Raw genomic sequence first — 19,843 nt, 5'->3', positions numbered from 1 at the left:
GACCATGTGTGTCTTTATTTTGCCGAGTAGACTTGCCATCTTGGTAGTTTGGTCCACATTGGACACGGCCACCCTGAGGAACTCGATCATGAAGTTCATGAAGCCACTTTCCGTTTTAAATTTAGGAATGAAGTGTTCTTCATGAATCTTCGTTTTCGGTTCCTCTTCTTTCTTCTTGGATGGATTTGTCTTCTGTTTGACCTCTACAGGTTTGGTAGATGTTTTCTTCTCTTTCTTCTTCTTGTCTTTACCTTTAGGGGTGGGGGTTGCATCGGACGTCGAGAGAGTCGGTGCTGGAGCTTGTTTTGGTTCCACCACCGGTTCTCTGACTACTTTTGCTTCTCTCTCCTTGTTCTTTACTTGCTGGGTTGCCTCCCTAAAGGTAAGTTTATCTTTGCTTTGCAGACGTAGCGCTGCTTTGGTCGCTCGTATTCTTGGGCATTGCGGGGAGTTGGCTGCGTGGCTGCCCTTGCAGTTTGAGCAGTTAATTTTGCTACCCACCCTACACTCAGCCACCGCGTGTTCTCCTCCGCATTGGGCGCATACGGTTTTTCCCTTACAGTACTTTACCGTATGTCCTAGTTTCTGGCAGTTGGCGCACTGCCTCATCCTCTGAATATAGGGTTGGGTACGGCGGTTGAGGTACACGATTTTAAGGGCCTCAGGTGCGGTACCTTTCTTGAAGGATAGGGCGACGCTTCCCTGATCCTTCCCCTGGGCCACATAAACCGATATACCTCGGTAGTATGGTACCCCCTCTCTGTAAGATCTTCCAGAATTTCCTCTCCGGTATATTCGGCCGGTATCCCATAAACAACCACCTTATCAATAGACAAGGTGATCGGTTCGGACACCGTCACGGTCATACCGAGAAGTAGGTTCTGGGCCAGCGCTAGGTCCATGTCAGACCTACTTTTTAGGGCAAGTCTAACATGTCCCGGCACTGTGATCTTTATGTCGGGTATGTTGATAATAACCCACTTACTCTTCAATTCCTTCCCCACGTGGGTCTGTTCTTCTCTAACAATATCCTAATAATAAAGCACTGAGGAAGGAGGTAAGGAAAAGAAAATAAAGTAAATTAAAGAAAATAAAGTAAAATAGAATAAGATAAATTAAGAATGCAAAATATAAAGAAAATAAACCTTATACCTTGTGAAGGTATAAAAATAAAAACAAAGACAACCTTAAATCTATTTTTGGACTAGATGATCTTTGTAGTATCTAGTGGTCTTTCTGGGTTTGAGAAGTCTTTTTGGAGTCTTAGCTAGGCTACTTTATCTGAGATAAATTTAGTCGATAGCTTTGGAGCTCTGGTGCATTAGGTGTTATCAGTACGAGCACACATACTACATGAGCTGTCACTCATGCACCCACATCTGATGAGCCACATGACAGACTCCGTAGCAAGTTGACCGGTTGTAATGTTTTCAATTTAGTATCCTTCACCCAGTAATACAGTTCAGGAGCAAGTTGACCGGTTGTAATGTTTTCAACCTAGCAATACATTTCCGGATCACGTTCCGGCGCATTACAATCTTCCAGTGAACGCCACACAATCGCTAGGTGATGAGCTCTTTTTGCGTTCTCTGCAAATGTATCACTCGTTTGGGTGAGACTGATGACAATGCAAAGGGGGTTTAACGTCCTACTTTTCTGCTCCGAACTGGGCTAGTGAAGACGAGCATACGTCATACAGTGTGCTATGGGGGAAATTTTGCCCGGACAACGGTACTACGGCCTATTCTTATATCGAATTCCAACTGTCAAGGGATCTTTCGCCAATGTGTACACGGGACCTCGGTTCTGCATCACTGACAAGAGGGAACCACGCCGGATGAACTTTCTCGGCCAAACAGGGATCGAACATCCGACCTCCAGGTTAGCGAGCCAGCGCCTTACCCACTTAGCCACCGTGACCCCCGAGAATGATGACGATACATTTCCAGTTTTAGATGTCCATACCCTCCAGCGTGTTTCAGACATAGATTTCTAGAACTCTGTCCATAACAAGCTGACATAAATACAGTGGCCTGTGTAAGCACTGATTCTATTGGAGTGTCTACTACTCTGACGAGTGAGAGAGAATACAATCAAGCTCTCACCACTTTCAAAGCTGTTCCTTTCGCCACGACCTAGCAGCATGTAACCGTGTCGCATCCAGTAAGACCATGAGCTGTCAGGATTTCAATGATAATTTCAATGTGTTTCTCCGTAGTTTGAACAAGGTCAACGGATGTTCTTTCTTCGATTCCGGAAATGTATTGCTAGGTTAAGGACACTAAATTGAAAACATTTTTGGCGTTTGTTTTATTTCCATCTCCAAAATCTGGAATTCAGGTTATCATAGTGCGGGATTTTGGATGCAAAACTACATAAATAAATATACCGGTATATTAGACCACTTTCAAGTTGCTGTACTCGGGACCGTCTTTTTTTCAAAGTTTTCTGGGGGGAGACCCCATAGCCTCCGACGGTAATAAGTATAAAATGTTGTAAGAGAGAATAATAACAGTTGTAAGGGGTAAACACGTGGTAGATGTTGTTCATATTTAACAATCGTAGGAGAAGCTATGTATTATGGTCAATGTGTGTATTAGATACGACGTATGTAAAGTTTATTGTGTAGTATAGTATATAGGTGTGTGATATAGATTATATTAACGAGTCTATGTGTATTAGATATGTAAAGTTTTTGTGTACTATAGTGTTATAGATATGTGATATAAAGGAGAGAGAGAGAGAGAAAGAGAGAGAGAGAGAGAGAGAGAGAGAGAGAGATGGGGTTTAACGTCCACTCGACACAAACTAGGTAATTTCGGGACTAACAAATGGTTCAATTGTATTTCAATTATTCGCTTGCGCGTAAGGGTCTTTAGCAGTGGGAAGAAACCGGAGGACCCGGAGAAAACCCACGAAGTTGGACATGCGACTCTATTCCTTGTCACGTACATCGGGGGAATCGAAACCACCCCAATTAACTCAATGAAATACCGTATGATACAGCGCGCACGTGCTAACCATTTGGCCATGAAATACCGTATGATACAGCGCGCACGTGCTAACCATTTGGCCATCCCCCCCCCTTTATATTTAGTATATTAACGAGTCTATGTGTATTAGATGTGTGATATAAAGTATATTAACGAGTCCATGTGTATTAGATGTGTGATATAAAGTATATTAACGAGATATTAACGAGTCCATGTGTATTAGATGTGCGATATAAAGTATATTAACGAGTCCATGTGCATTAGATGTGTAATGCTTATTGTGTATTATCGTGCTATCAGTGTGTGATATAAAGTATATTAACGAGTCTATGTGTATAAGATCTGTGATATAAAGTATATTTACGAGTCTATGTGTATTAGATGTGTAAAGTATATTATGGATTATAGTGATAATATAGGCTTCACTACGATAGCCCAGAAGGCTCATTCCAAATTCCAAATGCGAAATTCCAAATTCATGTCTTACCAATAAAATAGCAAATTGGCAGCCCCCCCCCACCCTCAATTAAACAAATTAGAATTTAAATAAATTTTACACAACTAATTAGTGCTAATGTCTGGGCCCACGAAAGTCCAGAAGGCTCATTCCAAATTCCAAATTCCAAATGCGAAATTCCAAATTCCAAATGTGAAATTCCAAATTCCAAATTCCAAATGCGAAATTCCAAAATCCAAATTCCAAATGCGAAATTCCAAATTCCAAATGCGATCGTATAATGTGGTCGTATATTGTCGTCGCCCCCGTCCGTCCATCCGTCCGTCCGCCCGTCTAAAGTTAATATCCGATTGACTTTAGATTTATACACAGTGTTTAAGGTCATGAAAGAAAGAAGTCTATTGATTTTCAACGATTTCAGATGATTACTGACAAAGTTATGGCCCTTGATCACTTTGAAAATGACGCTCTAGAGGCTAAAGTTATCATCCGCTTGACTTCAGATTGATACACAGAGTTTAAGGTCTTCAGACGAACAAGTATATTGATTTTTTCATTGAATTTTGATAACTTGAACAGCTAAATCCATAATATTAAATGTTTCGTATACTAAACGTTAGCATAGGGCAGAACTTTATAAACAAACAAACAAATTCTAATGATTTTCTGATAATTACTTAATGAGTTGTTACTCTTAATGAGACTTTAGTGTATTATAAATGTTTCATTACCGCCCGGACGATTTAGCTGCTGTGAACGTATTATCTTCTCTGCAGCAGCCATGATGATTGTAATGTCACGTGATTATATCGAATTTGGAATTTGGAATTTCGCATTTGGAATTTGCAATTTCGCATTTGGAATTTGCAATTTCGCATTTGGAATTTGCAATTTCGCATTGGAATTTGCAATTTCGAATCTAATAATTTGGAACGGGTGTTTATCCGCCCCAGGCATCAGATAGGTAAACTAGCACTAATTAGTTGTGTAAAATTACAATTTATTTGAAATCTAATTTGTTTAATTGAGGAAGGCTGCCAATTTGCTATTTGATTCATTTGATTGGTAATACATGAATTTGGAATTTCGCATTTGGAATTTGGAATTTGGAATGAGCCTTCTGGGCTTTCGTACTATACTCAAAGGATCGTACCACGCATAAACAATCAAGCAAGACAGGACACATAATATACACAGACATTTCAAGCAATAAACATAAAACTTATATACCCAATGAAGTAAACAGATCCAGTGTAGGTATATGTAGGAGTAGTGCGTGTATGGGATAGGTTTATTTAACGTCCGTTTCGTCCCGTCTTTTACTGTCTTCTGTACATATATATAAATATCTACTAATTCTTTAATCCGTTTTTTCACTAATCACATTGTAAATTATTTTACCATATATTTCACCATGTCTGCGATATCACCTCGGTGAAAGGGGACGTAAAATACAACTAACTCACACACACACGCCTAAGTGACATCACAGCATGGATGTAGTTGTGTTGTTGTTGTTGTGGAAGCAGACGTTAAGCCACGAGTTACTATCATTCAGCTCTTTTTTTAGGTGAAAATGTATCCACATATATACTTACGTGAGGACCATCAGATTTAGACAGCCGAAAACGACCCATTTCTTCTTTTTAAATACAGCAGCTAAACTGGGTTTCACAGTTCTGGATTATAGAAATAACAAAACAATCGATATTCCACTTTAAATAGTGAGTGGGTGATTGGGGCACAATGATGTACTTTTCTTTTGTCGGTTATGACAAACGCTTCCTATGAATGTGAATGTCCATACCGGTTTTGATAAACGCTTGGCGAAGACAGAGAGAAATGGAGTTTAAAGTCCACTCGACACAAACTAGGTCATTTCGGGACTAACATATGGTTTTAATTTTATTTCAATAATTGGCTTGCGCGTAGGGGTCTTTAGCAGTGGGAGGAAACCGGAGGACCCGGGGAAAACCCACGAGGTTGGACACGCTTGGCGAATAACGAAAAACAACTAGCTCGTTTTTCAATATTCAAACTTGAATCTCAAAAATACAGATTTTAATCATGTATATCTACAGAATGTCTCCAAAACACATTTGATTGAATCAGTGTTCTAAACCGAACTAAAGATATCATAAATGAGGATGCCTGAGCAGTGGATTCACATAAAAACTGCACTTTCTCCTTGTTTTTTGATATTGGCGAACTCGTTTTTCGATATACTGAATTGAATCTCAAAAAAGCAGATTTGATGGATGTATAACGAACTAAAGATATCATAAATGAGGATATCTGAGCAGTGGATTACCATAAAAAAAAGCTCTTTCTCCTTGTTTTTTGATATTGGCGAATCTCGAAAAACGAGCTACTTGTTTTTCTATATTCAAACTTGAATCTCAAAAATACATATTTTAATCATGTATATCTACAGAATGTCTCCAAAACACATTTGATTAAATTAGTTTTGTAAAACGAACTAAAGATATCATAGATGAGGTTGCATGAGCTGTGGATTCACATAAAAACTGCTCTTTCTCCTGGTTTTTGATATATCAAACTTGAATCTCAAAAATACAGATTTTAATCGAGCTAACTTCACACTGCCTACTTTTATCGCCTTTTAAAATGATTATTATCGAACTTAGTCAAGGTATTGGTGTAATGGAACAATACAACAAATTTGATCGCTATCACTCGCTAACATTGTGATGGTATCATCCAAAAGAAACCTGATGTCCCCAGTGGCGGACTGGGTCTGAAAATATTGGTTGCCAGGAGACAAAGGGGGGCCCACCCACCAATACAATTCTATCATTTAATTTTCAAAATGAATTTTTAAAATATGTAAGCGGAAACAAAAAGATGTAATTCGAATTTTCCCGATTTTGTTTTCTTTATATTTTTTGATAATTTATATTTTAAATATATAATGGCATTTAACAAGCTGACAACCTGGTCAATCCGCCACTAGATGTCCCGCAACCTTATCCCGCAAATAAAAAGATGACACTCATTAATTACTTGCCCGTTTATCTTTTCATAAGTACCGAGCAAACAAATTGCTTATCGCCCTGCCTAACATGAACGGAAATATTCATTTCCGAGATTACATCATAAATGCCCCGGGGTCCATTTTACTAAGCACTCGTAAATAAGACTTGCGTGCACGTTAATCGAACATTATACTATAGATCTCTATTGAACTTACGTATACGTCACCATCACTTATGCTCCGTGAAACTAGTTCCTGGGTAACATCGGTAACTCGGCAATAAAAATAGAATTCAGCCTACTAAAGAAGTGAACTTGGCCTATTTATTCCACGTCTGACTATATATTATTGATTGATATATATTTATACAGAACTATTGAAAAATACTACCACTATATTTACAACACAGCTGTTCATTACCAGGTTCTGTTTTACTAATTATATCCTTTCACTCATACCTCATTATATTTGGTCTCCCCCCGCCTTTCTAATGTAGGCGTTCATTATAGGTGCAGATTGTTTTGTCTGAGTTCGATGGTGAGTATTTTCTACTTAGGCTAAGCCGAGATAAGCAATTTGGGACACGATAACTTTGATTCTGAGAGTAAGAGTGATGAAACTGCGTGTAATTATAGTTTCCTTACATGAATGACTTTGAGGAACGTTAACTTTGAATCTAAACCAGCGGCTGCCAGGCAGGATACGCCCACATTTTGCAAGAGATGGATAGAGAACAAGCTAAAAACAAACGCGATTTTTTGTACAATCAGGGGCAATAATCCAGAAAGTTATGGTCTGAAATGTGCAAATATCAAAAGGGAATGAGATCTATAGGATATAAATGAAATGGAATGAAATGTTGTTTAATGGCACGTCAGCTCCCACCGGGCTATATTGTGCCAAACATATGGTGAATCTAACGAGACAAATTAAAACGATATCACATAAATGAATTTATATATGTAAATAAAAACAAATATCACGGAAAATATATTAATTAAAAATAAATATAACAAATCTTTTGCATATATAAATATTTAAAACGATATACATGATTAAATATATACAATTAAAATTGAGAATAAAAGTTTGTCTCTTTTAAAAATGTTAACACTTTATCATATAGCTCCGGTTGAGCAAATAGCTGACGTACTGACTGGCAACGGTAGTATTTAGATCTAATATATATATACTTGAGATGTTTGCATTCAATCAAGATGTGTTTTACTGTCAAAGGAACATGACAGCGAACACATTCTGGTTAAGGCTCTCGCTTTAAAATGAAACTATGAGTTAAAAAGCTATGACCATTGCGATAGCGACACAAAACAACTTCATCCCTCCTGTTAGTTCTATAGGAGTTAGGCCATTTTGAAATGGGAAGATCTAAAGCAGACTTGGCAGCTAAGTCTGCCTGACCATTCCCTTTAATATCAACGTGACTGGGAAGCCAGCAAAGTACTGTGTCCTCGCCGATAAACTCGTGTGATAGTAGCAGATGATAAATATCTGCTACTAATGGGTGTACAAGCTGTTTATTGTTTATTGCTTGTAAAGAGGACAGAGAATCATTAAATATAACGTGTTTTAAAGTAGAAAATGATTGAATGAACTCCAAAGCCTGAAAGATGGCCTGGAGTTCAGCAGTAAATATGGAAGCAGCAGGTGGAAGTCTGACAGAAATGATTCCAGATGGTGTGACGGTAGCCGAAGCTACCCAATCACCATCTTTGGAACCATCTGTGTAAATCGGAGCATAATCACCATATTTAGACCTCAGCTCTCGAAAGAGAGACTGAAACACCGTGGAACTAGTATCTTTCTTTTTGTTTTTCGTTAGATCTAAATCGATCTTTGGAGGCGATATAGTCCAGGGTGGAGTACTAAACAAAGGGGTACCGGTACTCGCAATACTGTCATGACTGATGCCAGCCTCTGACAAGAGGGGTTGGATGCGAATACCGAATGATGGAATAACATTAGTTCTCAGTAAATATAGATGTTCATGATAGGGTCTAAATATGGTGTTAAATGAAATATGATGAGGCAAAGATGCAATTTTTGTAGCATACTGCAGTGCAAGTTTATCACGTCTGTCGTGCAACGAGGGCTCGTGCGCCTCGACGTATAAACTCTGCACTGGAGATGTACGGAATGCTCCTAAACTGATTCTAAGTCCCTGGTTGTATATAGTGTCGAGCTCTTTGAGATAAGACTCGCGAGCCGACCCATACACAACACACCCATAATCGAGTTTTGATCTTATTAATGCTCGATATAATCTGAGCAAGACCTTCCGATCTGCTCCCCAGTCAGTGTTTGATAAGACTCTCAATATGTTGAGGGCTTTCAGACATTTCTTCTTCAGTGTTTAAATATGAGGAATAAATGATAATTTCTTATCAAAAATCAAACCCAAGAATTTTGTTTCCTCTACAAACAGAATGGGACTACCATCCAGTGTAAGCTCCGGATCAGGATGTAAACCTCTTCTTTGACAGAAGTGCATGCACACAGTCTTGGATTTCGAAAATCGAAATCCATTGTCAGTTGCCCATCGTTGAATAGAATTCAAGCAAAGCCGCAACTGACGTTCGATTGTCTGCATGCTTGTCGATCCGTAACACATCTGAGAGCCGTCGACCCCGCGTTTAAGGCACACCGGTATCGTATTTATTTTGATAGAAAAAAGTGTGGGAGACAATATACTTCCCTGAGGGACTGCCATTTCCTGGGGAAATGGGTCAGAGAATATTGATCCCAAACGTACCTTCAACGACCTATCTTCTAAGAAGTTTTTAATGAAGATAGGTAAGCGACCCCGCAGGTTATGCAGGTCGCGCATGATACCATATTTCCATGTGGTATCATAGCTTTCTCCAGATCGAAAAATATAGCAACTAAATGTTGCTTCTGGATGAAAGCATCCCTGACAAACGTTTCAAATCTAACGAGATGATCAAGACTGCTCCTTTGGGACCGAAATCCACATTGGAGGTCTGTAATGAGGTTGTTGGACCCAAGGTACCAAACAAGCCTTCGATTGATCAATTTCTCCATGGTTTTGCAAATTCAGCTCGTTAAAGCGATCGGACGACAATTGGTAGGATTCGTAGGATCTTTACCCGGTTTAGGGATGGGAATTATTGTGGCTTCATGCCACGAAGGAGGGAAATTCCCATCAACCCAAATCCGGTTATAAAGATCTAGTAATATTAAGAGTGTTGATAAAGGTAAATGTTTTAAAATCTGGTAGTGAATTTCATCTGGACCAGTTGCAGTATCCCGAGCTCGTTTAAGAGAATCACGGAGTTCAGCAATAGAAAACTTGTCATTATAACATTCATCATTACGGGACTTGAAGTTAAGCCGCCTTTTCTCCTGTTGATGTTTAATACCCCGAAAGGTATCCGAGGAGAAATTGGATGATGAATTGAAAGAGAAAGTACTGGCCAGAGAATTAGCAATATCAGGAAATGTTGTTGGGGCAGTATTATCAAAATTTAGATGGTTAACTCATAATGCACTACTTTTACCTTTATTAATCCTACGAATCCTATCCCATACCGATTTGGAAGTGGTACGGGAATTTATCCTTGAGACATAAGCTTGCCATGAATACTTCTTTGCTTGGCGTATGGTTCTACGAGCCCTCGCCCGGACCATTTGGTATGCTGCAATATTCTCCATGGAAAGGTGGTTCTCAAGGCGTCTTAGAATACGATCACGCTCTTTAAGAGCGGATTTGCAATCGTTATTAAACCATGGTTTATTGAAACTTTTGGGCTCGGTCGTGGTCTTTGGAATCGCCTGCTCAGCTACATCCTGAAATATTGAAGTGAATAAGGCATGGGCTCATCTGCATCTTCTAACTCTTTTGCATAAAAAGAGGAGAGACACAAAGATTAAAAAAGAACCCAATCAGCCTTATGTAACTTCCACCTCTTCAACCGGAGAGGGTCCATTATTATCTATCAAGATGGGAAAATGGTCACTACCACAGAGATCGTCATTTACTCTCCATGTAAAATCCTGAAACAGGACCGGAGAGCAAATAGTTAGATCAAGAGAAGAAAAAGAATCTGTGGCAGGATGTAGATAAGAAGGCGAGTCATCATTTAATAAACACAAATTAATAATGTTATGAAATGAAATGAAATGAAATGGGGTTTAACGTCCTACTGTTCTGCTCCTATACTGGGCTAATGAAGACGGGCATACGCCATACAGTGTGCTATGAGGGAAAATTTGCCCGGGCAGCGGCACTATCGCCTACTCTCATATCGAATTCCAACTGCCAAGGGATCTTTTATATTAATGTTAATGAAGTCCGCTATTTGTTTACCTCTGTTATTATCATCTGGACTACCCCAGTGTGAATGATGACCATTGAAATCTCCCGTAATTATAAACGGGAGGGGAAGTTGTGCGACAAGGTCATCAAGATCTCTGGGGTTCAGATGTAAACTAGGTGGTAAATATACAGAGCAGAGTGTAATAGGAATATGTAGAGTCACCCTCACTGCAACTGCCTGTAAAGGTGAGTTGAGGGCGACTCTACTCTGCGGAATATTTCCATTAAGGAAAATGGAAACACCACCGTGTGCTCTACCATCATTATTAGCAAAATAATGATAGGCAACAAAATGTCTGAGTATTAAGACATCTGAATTCTTTTACAAAGTTTATTGTAAACAAATAGCTAAGGATTTAAATTTTTGAATTAAGATTTGAACTTCATTAAAATTTGGCTTAAGACCACGGCAATTCCATTGAATTATGGAATTTGCCATTTTCAGGGAGGTTTAACAGGACTTCTATGATGTTGTTTGGGGTCATGTCCATAAGATTGTCCTGTATCCCGAACCTGTTATAGGTTCCGACAGGATCCTCGTCACCCTTCCTACTACGGAAGGTATTTAATTTTTAGTGGATTTCCACCAATTGGCTGAGGAGTGGGGGGCGCAATCTCCTCTATCACAGCCTGCCCAGGCTTACTAACAGGAATCCTCTGTCCCAGCTGGAAATTCAGCAGGCGTTTGGCAAGCAATAGAAGCAGTTTTCGGCTTGACTGCATTTGCAAAAGACATTGCAAATGTTGGGGTTGCAGTCTCAACCAGCTTCCTTGCTTCCGGGTATGGTATATTTTTTCTGTTTTCACCTGCTGAACTTGTTTTTCTTTCTTCCATATTGGGCACTCTCTAGAATAAGCAAAATGGGTCCCTTTGCAGTTAATGCAGTGGTGGTCGAGCTGACAAGAGGTACTTTCGTGACCATCCTGTCCACATCGAGCACACACCGCTTTCCCCTTACACACGTTTTTACTGTGTCCAAAGCGTTGACAATGAAAACAACGCAATGGATTTGGGATGTAAGGGGTAACTGGTATGGCAAGAAAACCAGCTTTGATCATCCTAGGAAGATCTGGTTTATCAAAGGTCAGGATGTAGGTGTTTGTTTGAATAATAATACCATTACGTCTGATAGAAATACGTTTGATGTAGGTAACACATTGTGAGGCGAGATTTTCAAGCATCTCTTCATCACAGCTGAGACCGTATAACACCTCTTTAAGAATTAAGAGAGTTATGCGGTGCTACTCTGATAGGAATGTTGGCTAAAGTTTTTGATTTTAATAATGACGAAGCATGTGATTCTTTAGCACATTCCACTAACAAAGTACCATTTCTCATTTTCTTGACGCTTTTGGGCTCACCAGCTAAGCCAGCAAGACCTTTGGCAATCAAAAAAGGAGAGGTTTTACTAAGATTTATATCATTGGTACTTTGTATGACCAGAAATCTAGGCCAGGTTCGGGAAATTTTGATTGGTATATTACTTGGTTCCAAATCCTAGGTCGACATACGTTTTGTAGCACGTGTCTTCTTTGTTTGGGAAGCCATGAGTGTATTTTTAAAGATTCATCCCTGTCTGCTCTCCAACCACCAAAGGCTTGCAATATCCATGCAGGCTACTGCGCGGATATCCAGCGCATGCGCCCTACGAGGACAGACAGGGATATACCTAGACAAAGTAAAGATTTAAAATTTTACTCTACCTAGTTGACCCAAGCCGCTGCTTTAGAGTAGGCACTCAGGACACAAAGGTAGAACTGCAATAAATACATTACAGATTTATGGGAAAGATGCACCTACTCGTCAGCTAAACACGACCAAAGCCGATTGATCAGAGTGGGCCACTCTGACCTCCCGTCTAGGTGAATTGTGTGCCGAAGCAATGTGTTGCAGAGAAAGGGCTCGCAAACCAAATCTCCGCTCAATTACTAGGATTCCACTCTCCACCGACACAGGTCGCAACGCACGGCAAACACGTTGCCCCATTACAGGGATCCTTTTAGTCGCCTTTTACGACACACAGGACGTACGAGGGGTATATTCTTATCACCCCCGACACCCCAGGGGGGCTTTGGGATTCAAATTCGAATTCAACCTTCATTATGATGGAATGGTGATGTATTTAAACGGTTTTTAAAATCGGAAAAGGGCTCGCAAACCAAATCTCCGCTCAATTACTAGGATTCCACTCTCCACCGACACAGGTCGCAACGCACGGCAAACACGTTGCCCCATTACAGGGATCCTTTTAGTCGCCTTTTACGACACACAGGACGTACGAGGGGTATATTCTTATCACCCCCGACACCCCAGGGGGGCTTTGGGATTCAAATTCGAATTCAACCTTCATTATGATAGAATGGTGATGTATTTAAACGGTTTTTAAAATCGGAAAAAAATTGTGACCTCTAGAGAATCTGCAAGCTAAAAATGCGATTTTTCGAACAATCAGGGGCCATAATCCAGAAAGTTAAGTTCGGGTATCCGCGATTATCAAAAGGAACCAAGATCTTGGTGTGTAATAGTGATAAATTCACACGTTTTTTTTTTAAATCGGATAAAAATTGTTTATAAGGACCACAAGCTAAAAACGTAATTTTGTGTTCAATCAAGGACCATAATCCAGGAAGTAACGATCCGATATGCGCAAATATCGAACGGAACCAATATGTTTGGATTATAAACATGTATTACAAGTTTCATCGAAATCGGATCAAAATTGTGACCTCTAGTGGGTCCTCAATCTTGATTTACCAGATGTTTACACTATTTTCGTATGAGGAGCGGCCATTTTGCCCGGCAGTTTTGGCCCGATTTTCACGAAATTCGAACTCAACAAACATTACGGTGTAACGGTGATATATTCGAAAGTTTTTTTTTAAATTCGGATAATAATTGGGATCTCTAGAGGGACCACAAGCTAAAAAGGCGATTTTTCGTACAATCAGGGGCCATAATTCAGGAAGCTACGATTCGATATGTAGGAAAATGGAACGGAACCAAGATATTTGGGTTATGAACAAGCATTTCATGTTCCATCAAAATCAGATGAAAATTGTGACTTCCAGAGGGTCCACAACCCTGATACACAATATTTTGACACTATTTGCGAACGAGGGGCGGCCATTTTGTCCGTCAGTTTCGGTCCGATTTGTACGAAATTCGAAATCCTTAGGGCGTAACGGTGATATTATCAACCGGTTTTTGAAATCGGATAAAAATTGTGACCTATGGGGGGGACCACAATCCCAAAACGCGATTTTTCGTACAATCAGGGGCCATAATTAAGGAAGTTACGATCCAATATGCTCGAATATCGAAAGGAACCAAGATCCTTGGGTTATAAACTTTCATCAAAATCGGATCAAAATTGTGACCTCTACAGTGTTCACAAGCTAAAAATGTGATTTTTCGTACAATCAGGGGATAAAATCAATGAAGTTACGATCCGATACTATGCCAATATCGAAAGGAACCGAGATCTTAGGGAGATAAACCTATATTTCAAGTTTCGTTGAAATCGGATAAAAATTGTGACCTGTAGAGTGTCCACAAACAAATTGTGGACGGACAAACAGGGGCGACGGCATAATACGTCCACATGAAAATGTGGGCGTATAAAAATATGGATTTAGTACAATGATGGGCTTCTCTTTAATGGTACATGGCACGTTTTTTTGCCCAAATTGAAACTTTCTGAGAGCACGTCTTTTAATTTCTCAGAGCACGGTTTTCGCTCATCAGAGCACGGACGGGCAAGGCACGTTAAAATAGACTCTGCCTTACCGGGCCTTCCAGTCATGGGGCCTCGGCCCGTCCTTGTTCCGTGTACATCTGATTTTTATTACATCAGTAAAACTAAAACGTAGCACATATATACATGTATGTGGTATGTCATATGTGGTTGTGTTAAATCTCAAGTACTCCAGATACGTCAAAATGACTACGTATGTTTGAAACATTTTTGACCCCTTCGCCGAGTTGCTTGTCCCACAGGGGTATATATTATTCCATTTGCGCCAATAAATATGGACGAAAATAAGGTACAGAGTGAGGAAGAACAGGAACATGACATAAAAAAAAATCCTACAATTTTTTTGAAAAACAATTTCTTCATCCTTCGACTATGACAACCGATATTATTTTCCACACATGAAACACAATAGACATGTTACGCAAGTGACCTCAAGTTACCCCAGAAATACGCCAAAATGACGCTAAAGACACTGTATCTTTCAAAAATTTCGACCTGCAAGGGTAGGGGTGTGAGGAAGGAAAGAAGGCATATTGAGGAAAACCAGCGGCTGCCAGTCAAGATACGCCTACATTTTGCAAAGGTGGATAGAGAACAAGCAAAAAACAAAAACCCCCAAAACAGCGATTTTTCGTTCAACAAGGGGCCAAGAGAATAAGCAAAAAAAAAACAAATAAACAAAACAGCGATTTTTAGTTCAACCAGGGGCCATAATCTAGGAAGCTATGGTCTGAAATGCGCGAATATCGAAAGGATCTGAGATCTTTGGGATATAAACATACATTCTATGTTTCATCCAAATGGATCCACAATATGGGTCCACAATATTGGTATTATATACTTTTAACCTATTTGCGTTCAAACAGGGCCATTTTGTCGGACAGTTTCGGTCCAATTTTCTTACAAAATTCGAACTCAACCATCATCAAGCTGTGACGATGAAATTTTTAAACGATTTTTAAAATCGGAAAAAAATTGTGATCCCTAGCGAGTCCACAAGATAAAATCGCGATTTTTTCGTACAATCAGGTGCCATTATCCAGGAAGTTACGGTCCGATGTGCGCCAATAACAAAAGGAACCAATATCGTTGGGATATAAACACATGTTTTACGTTTCATCAAAATCGAATCAAAATTGGGATATAAACACATGTTTTAAGTTCCATCAAAATTGTGACCTCTAGAGGGTCCACAACCTTGATATTACATATTTCAACACTATTTGCGTACAGGGAGCGGCCATTTTGTCCAGGACTTTCGGTCCGATTTTCACGAAATTCGAACTCAATCTACATTATCGTGTAACGGTGATATATGCGAACGTTTTTTTAATCGGATAAAAATTGTAACCTCTGTAATACTTTTAGTAGAATTTTTGCTCGAGAAATAACATATTCGCATAATATGTGATATGTACTTAAAATACTTAAATCAACTTAGTCTGTAATTGATAGTTGACACATAAAAAAGAGCGATTTATCGAAAACATATGTCACTCATTTACCACCGAATTACACGTGAGTGGAATTATTCTAATTGCATCATTTGATTTAAAGTAACCAATCATTTTGTTAATTACACAAGTTCAGGGCCATGATCACGCGTTATTGTGCATGATATTCACTTACCTTTAAAAGAAACCGGGGAACCCTGTAAGTCAGACTTGCATTAGATTCCAGAGATCGAGGGTACATCTGAGTTCCTAGACAGCCGAAAGGCTGGATAGGGTGGAGAAGTGGTTTTAGCTATATAGTATTGTAATTTGTGCTATGCTTGTATACCTGTATTCAGCTATATATATATATATAAAATATGTAGAAGCAAACTGTCGCATTGTTATTCCTGGTAAGACAGACGTCTTAAGAAACTGTGAGAAGTAAATACACAACGTGAAGCAGAAGTAAAGACAGCTAGAGACAAATTCTAGACGATCACAAGGCTACAGAAATATGTAGTAAGAAAAGATGCATGGGTTGTATGTAGGATGTGGCGACCGGTTTCCCATAGACGCTCTCCACGTCAGACAGAAGACTCATGGTGCTACATATTCTATTTGGTGCACGTGACTAAGAGATCGAGTAACCTGGAAGAAGAATACATATTCTATTTGGTTGCCGTGACAGTTTCGACCTTTAGGGTAAGCAGAAAATTTGGAAGAAGGTTAGAAGAAAGGAGAGTGTGCAGCACACGTTGGATGTGGGGAGTTCTCCCGTAATATTTTCCACATCTAACCAGTGACTGCATAGCACTGCATAGTCTTACATATTCTAATTTGATACCTTTGAGGTAAGAAGTCACTTTAGAAGAAGAATACACATTTGAAGATGTTAAGAAGAAAAAAAGATCTGTACACTCCAGCAACAGAAAGATTATGGTGGAAAAAAAAAAATCTGGTGTGGATATTCGAAAAATTGGGTAAATACATTTTGTTTGGTAAATTAAATGTGTTAAATTTGTCTAAAGACCAAATAATATTAATTTAAAGTTAACATCTGATAAGAAACTAAATATTTAAAATTTAACTGTATAGAGAATAAATTACAGTCATTCATAAGTTGAGATTGATAGGTTTATTAAACAATATAATCTCATGAGTTAGGTATGTATATTATCGGGTTAACATGACCTGTAGTAAATTTGAGTAAAATTAAAGTTAAAGTGAAAGTTTAGGGAGTAGGTTTTAAAAAAAAATGTTTTGATATAACTAAGGAATAATAAGGAAACGGAATAGGGAATAAAGTAAGGAACTAATGTTGTCTCCGGATCGCAGTGGGAAGACGGCAGATCTAAGGATGACGTTTGTGAGTGATTAACTCTAGTTTCCTAGTTGGCCGTGGTTTCTACTGTGATTCGTTAATTTGTGTTTTTTTGTGTCGTTCGTATGTGTGGTTAATACACTATATAATTTTAGGGCCCTTAGTCCAGGCCTTAGAGTTGTTGTAATTTAACTTTTGATTAAAAAGTTAGGTTATGTTGAAAATCCCATATGGTTAATCTAGGGATGTTGGTTATAGTTTTCCTGGGAAAAAAAACTAAAATTATAGGCTCGTTAAATTGTGAGATTATCGCAAAGTCATTAATACGAGTTTAATAGGAGGTTAAGTTAAGAATATGACACTTTTTAGAAAAGTGGCGGTATACGGTAAATTTTGTCCGTATATAATTTTATGTAATTAAATTTTTGCTTTAGAAACGTAATATTAACGTTTAATATATACTGCTAATTGCTTTAAGCTGTCGACATGTACGCAAGGATTAGAATGTGTAATTTGACATGAGGTCGAATTATTATAAACAATAGGTTCTAACACTGTGTTAAATTTGACGTGTGTAAAAGTCACGGATTGCATTAATATAATATATAGGATATAGTTAGGTATTAATTGTTTTGTTTATAGAATATAGACTGGTGTTCCGAGGGAGTGAAGTGCACGTCACTTGCTTTGAACATGATTCTAAATAATGTTTATATACATGTAATACTAATAATGGAATAGGAACTGTAGGATGAAATGGAATGTCATTCATATACTGGCCATATTTGATTGACAGTTCTATTCTAAATAACGTGTGATACTAATGTGGAATAAGTAACCATGGGCTTGTTTCATGTATTGGTTTTTGACTAACATACAAAATGGTGGATTATAATGATTAGGTCAAAAAGGTCACATTACTGACGGTGAAATATAAAATAACAATGTAGGAATTCTAAAACAGAAACGGAAATTAAAAAACATAAACGTAATTCTAAAATTGTTCATTACTGATCGAGTTAGGTCAAGAGGTCAAACTTAGTTTGAAGTTTTATAGTTAAAGGGACACATCAAAGTTTATTAATACTTAAATAAAGTTAATTTTAATTAAGAGTAAGATTTATAAATAATTTTTCGAAATAATAATGTTAGATTAATATGAAAATAAAGTTTTAATAATTTAGGAATAGTTAGTTCTTGGTCTGATGGCAATGACATGTTTGATTGACGGATAAAATTGTACAAACCAATCATACTTAGAAGAAAAGAAAGTTTCAACTTGATACTACATGTATGGTAGCTGAAACAGACCAATACAAATCCAAGAAGAAGAAATGGTTTATCAGTTTACTAAATTGAGATTTCCTGAGACAGAATTTGAAGTGAAACCTGAACTTTATAAACATTACGTGATGTGTTATAGTGTTTTGAAATTAGGACACTTGAAGATTTAAAAAAGACAATTTGTGTTTGGGCTTAGTGAATTTTCATAGGATTTTACAGTGATGAACTTTTTGGAGAACTTTTGCATGCAACTTTTGATTTTTGATTTTTGATTATGTGTGTTTGTGTTTTCAGTTTTGTTATATAGTATAGTATCATTGATATTTGCCTGTTGCATGAATAATTATAGGGTTTAGCACATAGACGTTTTAAGAGTCTCCTACCTGTTCATTTAGCATAAATCTTAGAAGGCGGGGAGGTGATAATTATATATGTTGATTTTCTAGATTTCTGCTACATTTATGAATAGTTATATAATTCTACAGATGTTGGTATGGTTATTGTAAAGGATTCAAGGGATCTTTTACCCAATAACGAGCAAAAAGTCTTAAAGAAAGGGACGAATGTAATACTTTTAGTAGAATTTTTGCTCGAGAAATAACATATTCGCATAATATGTGATATGTACTTAAAATACTTAAATCAACTTAGTCTGTAATTGATAGTTGACACATAAAAAAGAGCGATTTATCGAAAACATATGTCACTCATTTACCACCGAATTACACGTGAGTGGAATTATTCTAATTGCATCATTTGATTTAAAGTAACCAATCATTTTGTTAATTACACAAGTTCAGGGCCATGATCACGCGTTATTGTGCATGATATTCACTTACCTTTAAAAGAAACCGGGGAACCCTGTAAGTCAGACTTGCATTAGATTCCAGAGATCGAGGGTACATCTGAGTTCCTAGACAGCCGAAAGGCTGGATAGGGTGGAGAAGTGGTTTTAGCTATATAGTATTGTAATTTGTGCTATGCTTGTATACCTGTATTCAGCTATATATATATATATAAAATATGTAGAAGCAAACTGTCGCATTGTTATTCCTGGTAAGACAGACGTCTTAAGAAACTGGAAGAAATAAATACACAACGTGAAGCAGAAGTAAAGACAGCTAGAGACAAATCCTAGACGATCACAAGGCTACAGAAATATGTAGTAAGAAAAGATGCATGGGTCGTACGTAGGATGTGGCGACCGGTTTTCCATAGACGCTCTCCACGTCAGACAGAAGACTCATG

The sequence above is a fragment of the Patella vulgata genome, chromosome 4, assembly GCF_932274485.2.
Source record: "Patella vulgata chromosome 4, xgPatVulg1.2, whole genome shotgun sequence".
Lineage (NCBI taxonomy): Eukaryota > Metazoa > Mollusca > Gastropoda > Patellidae > Patella > Patella vulgata.
Note: the sequence above shows the minus strand (reverse complement) of the source record.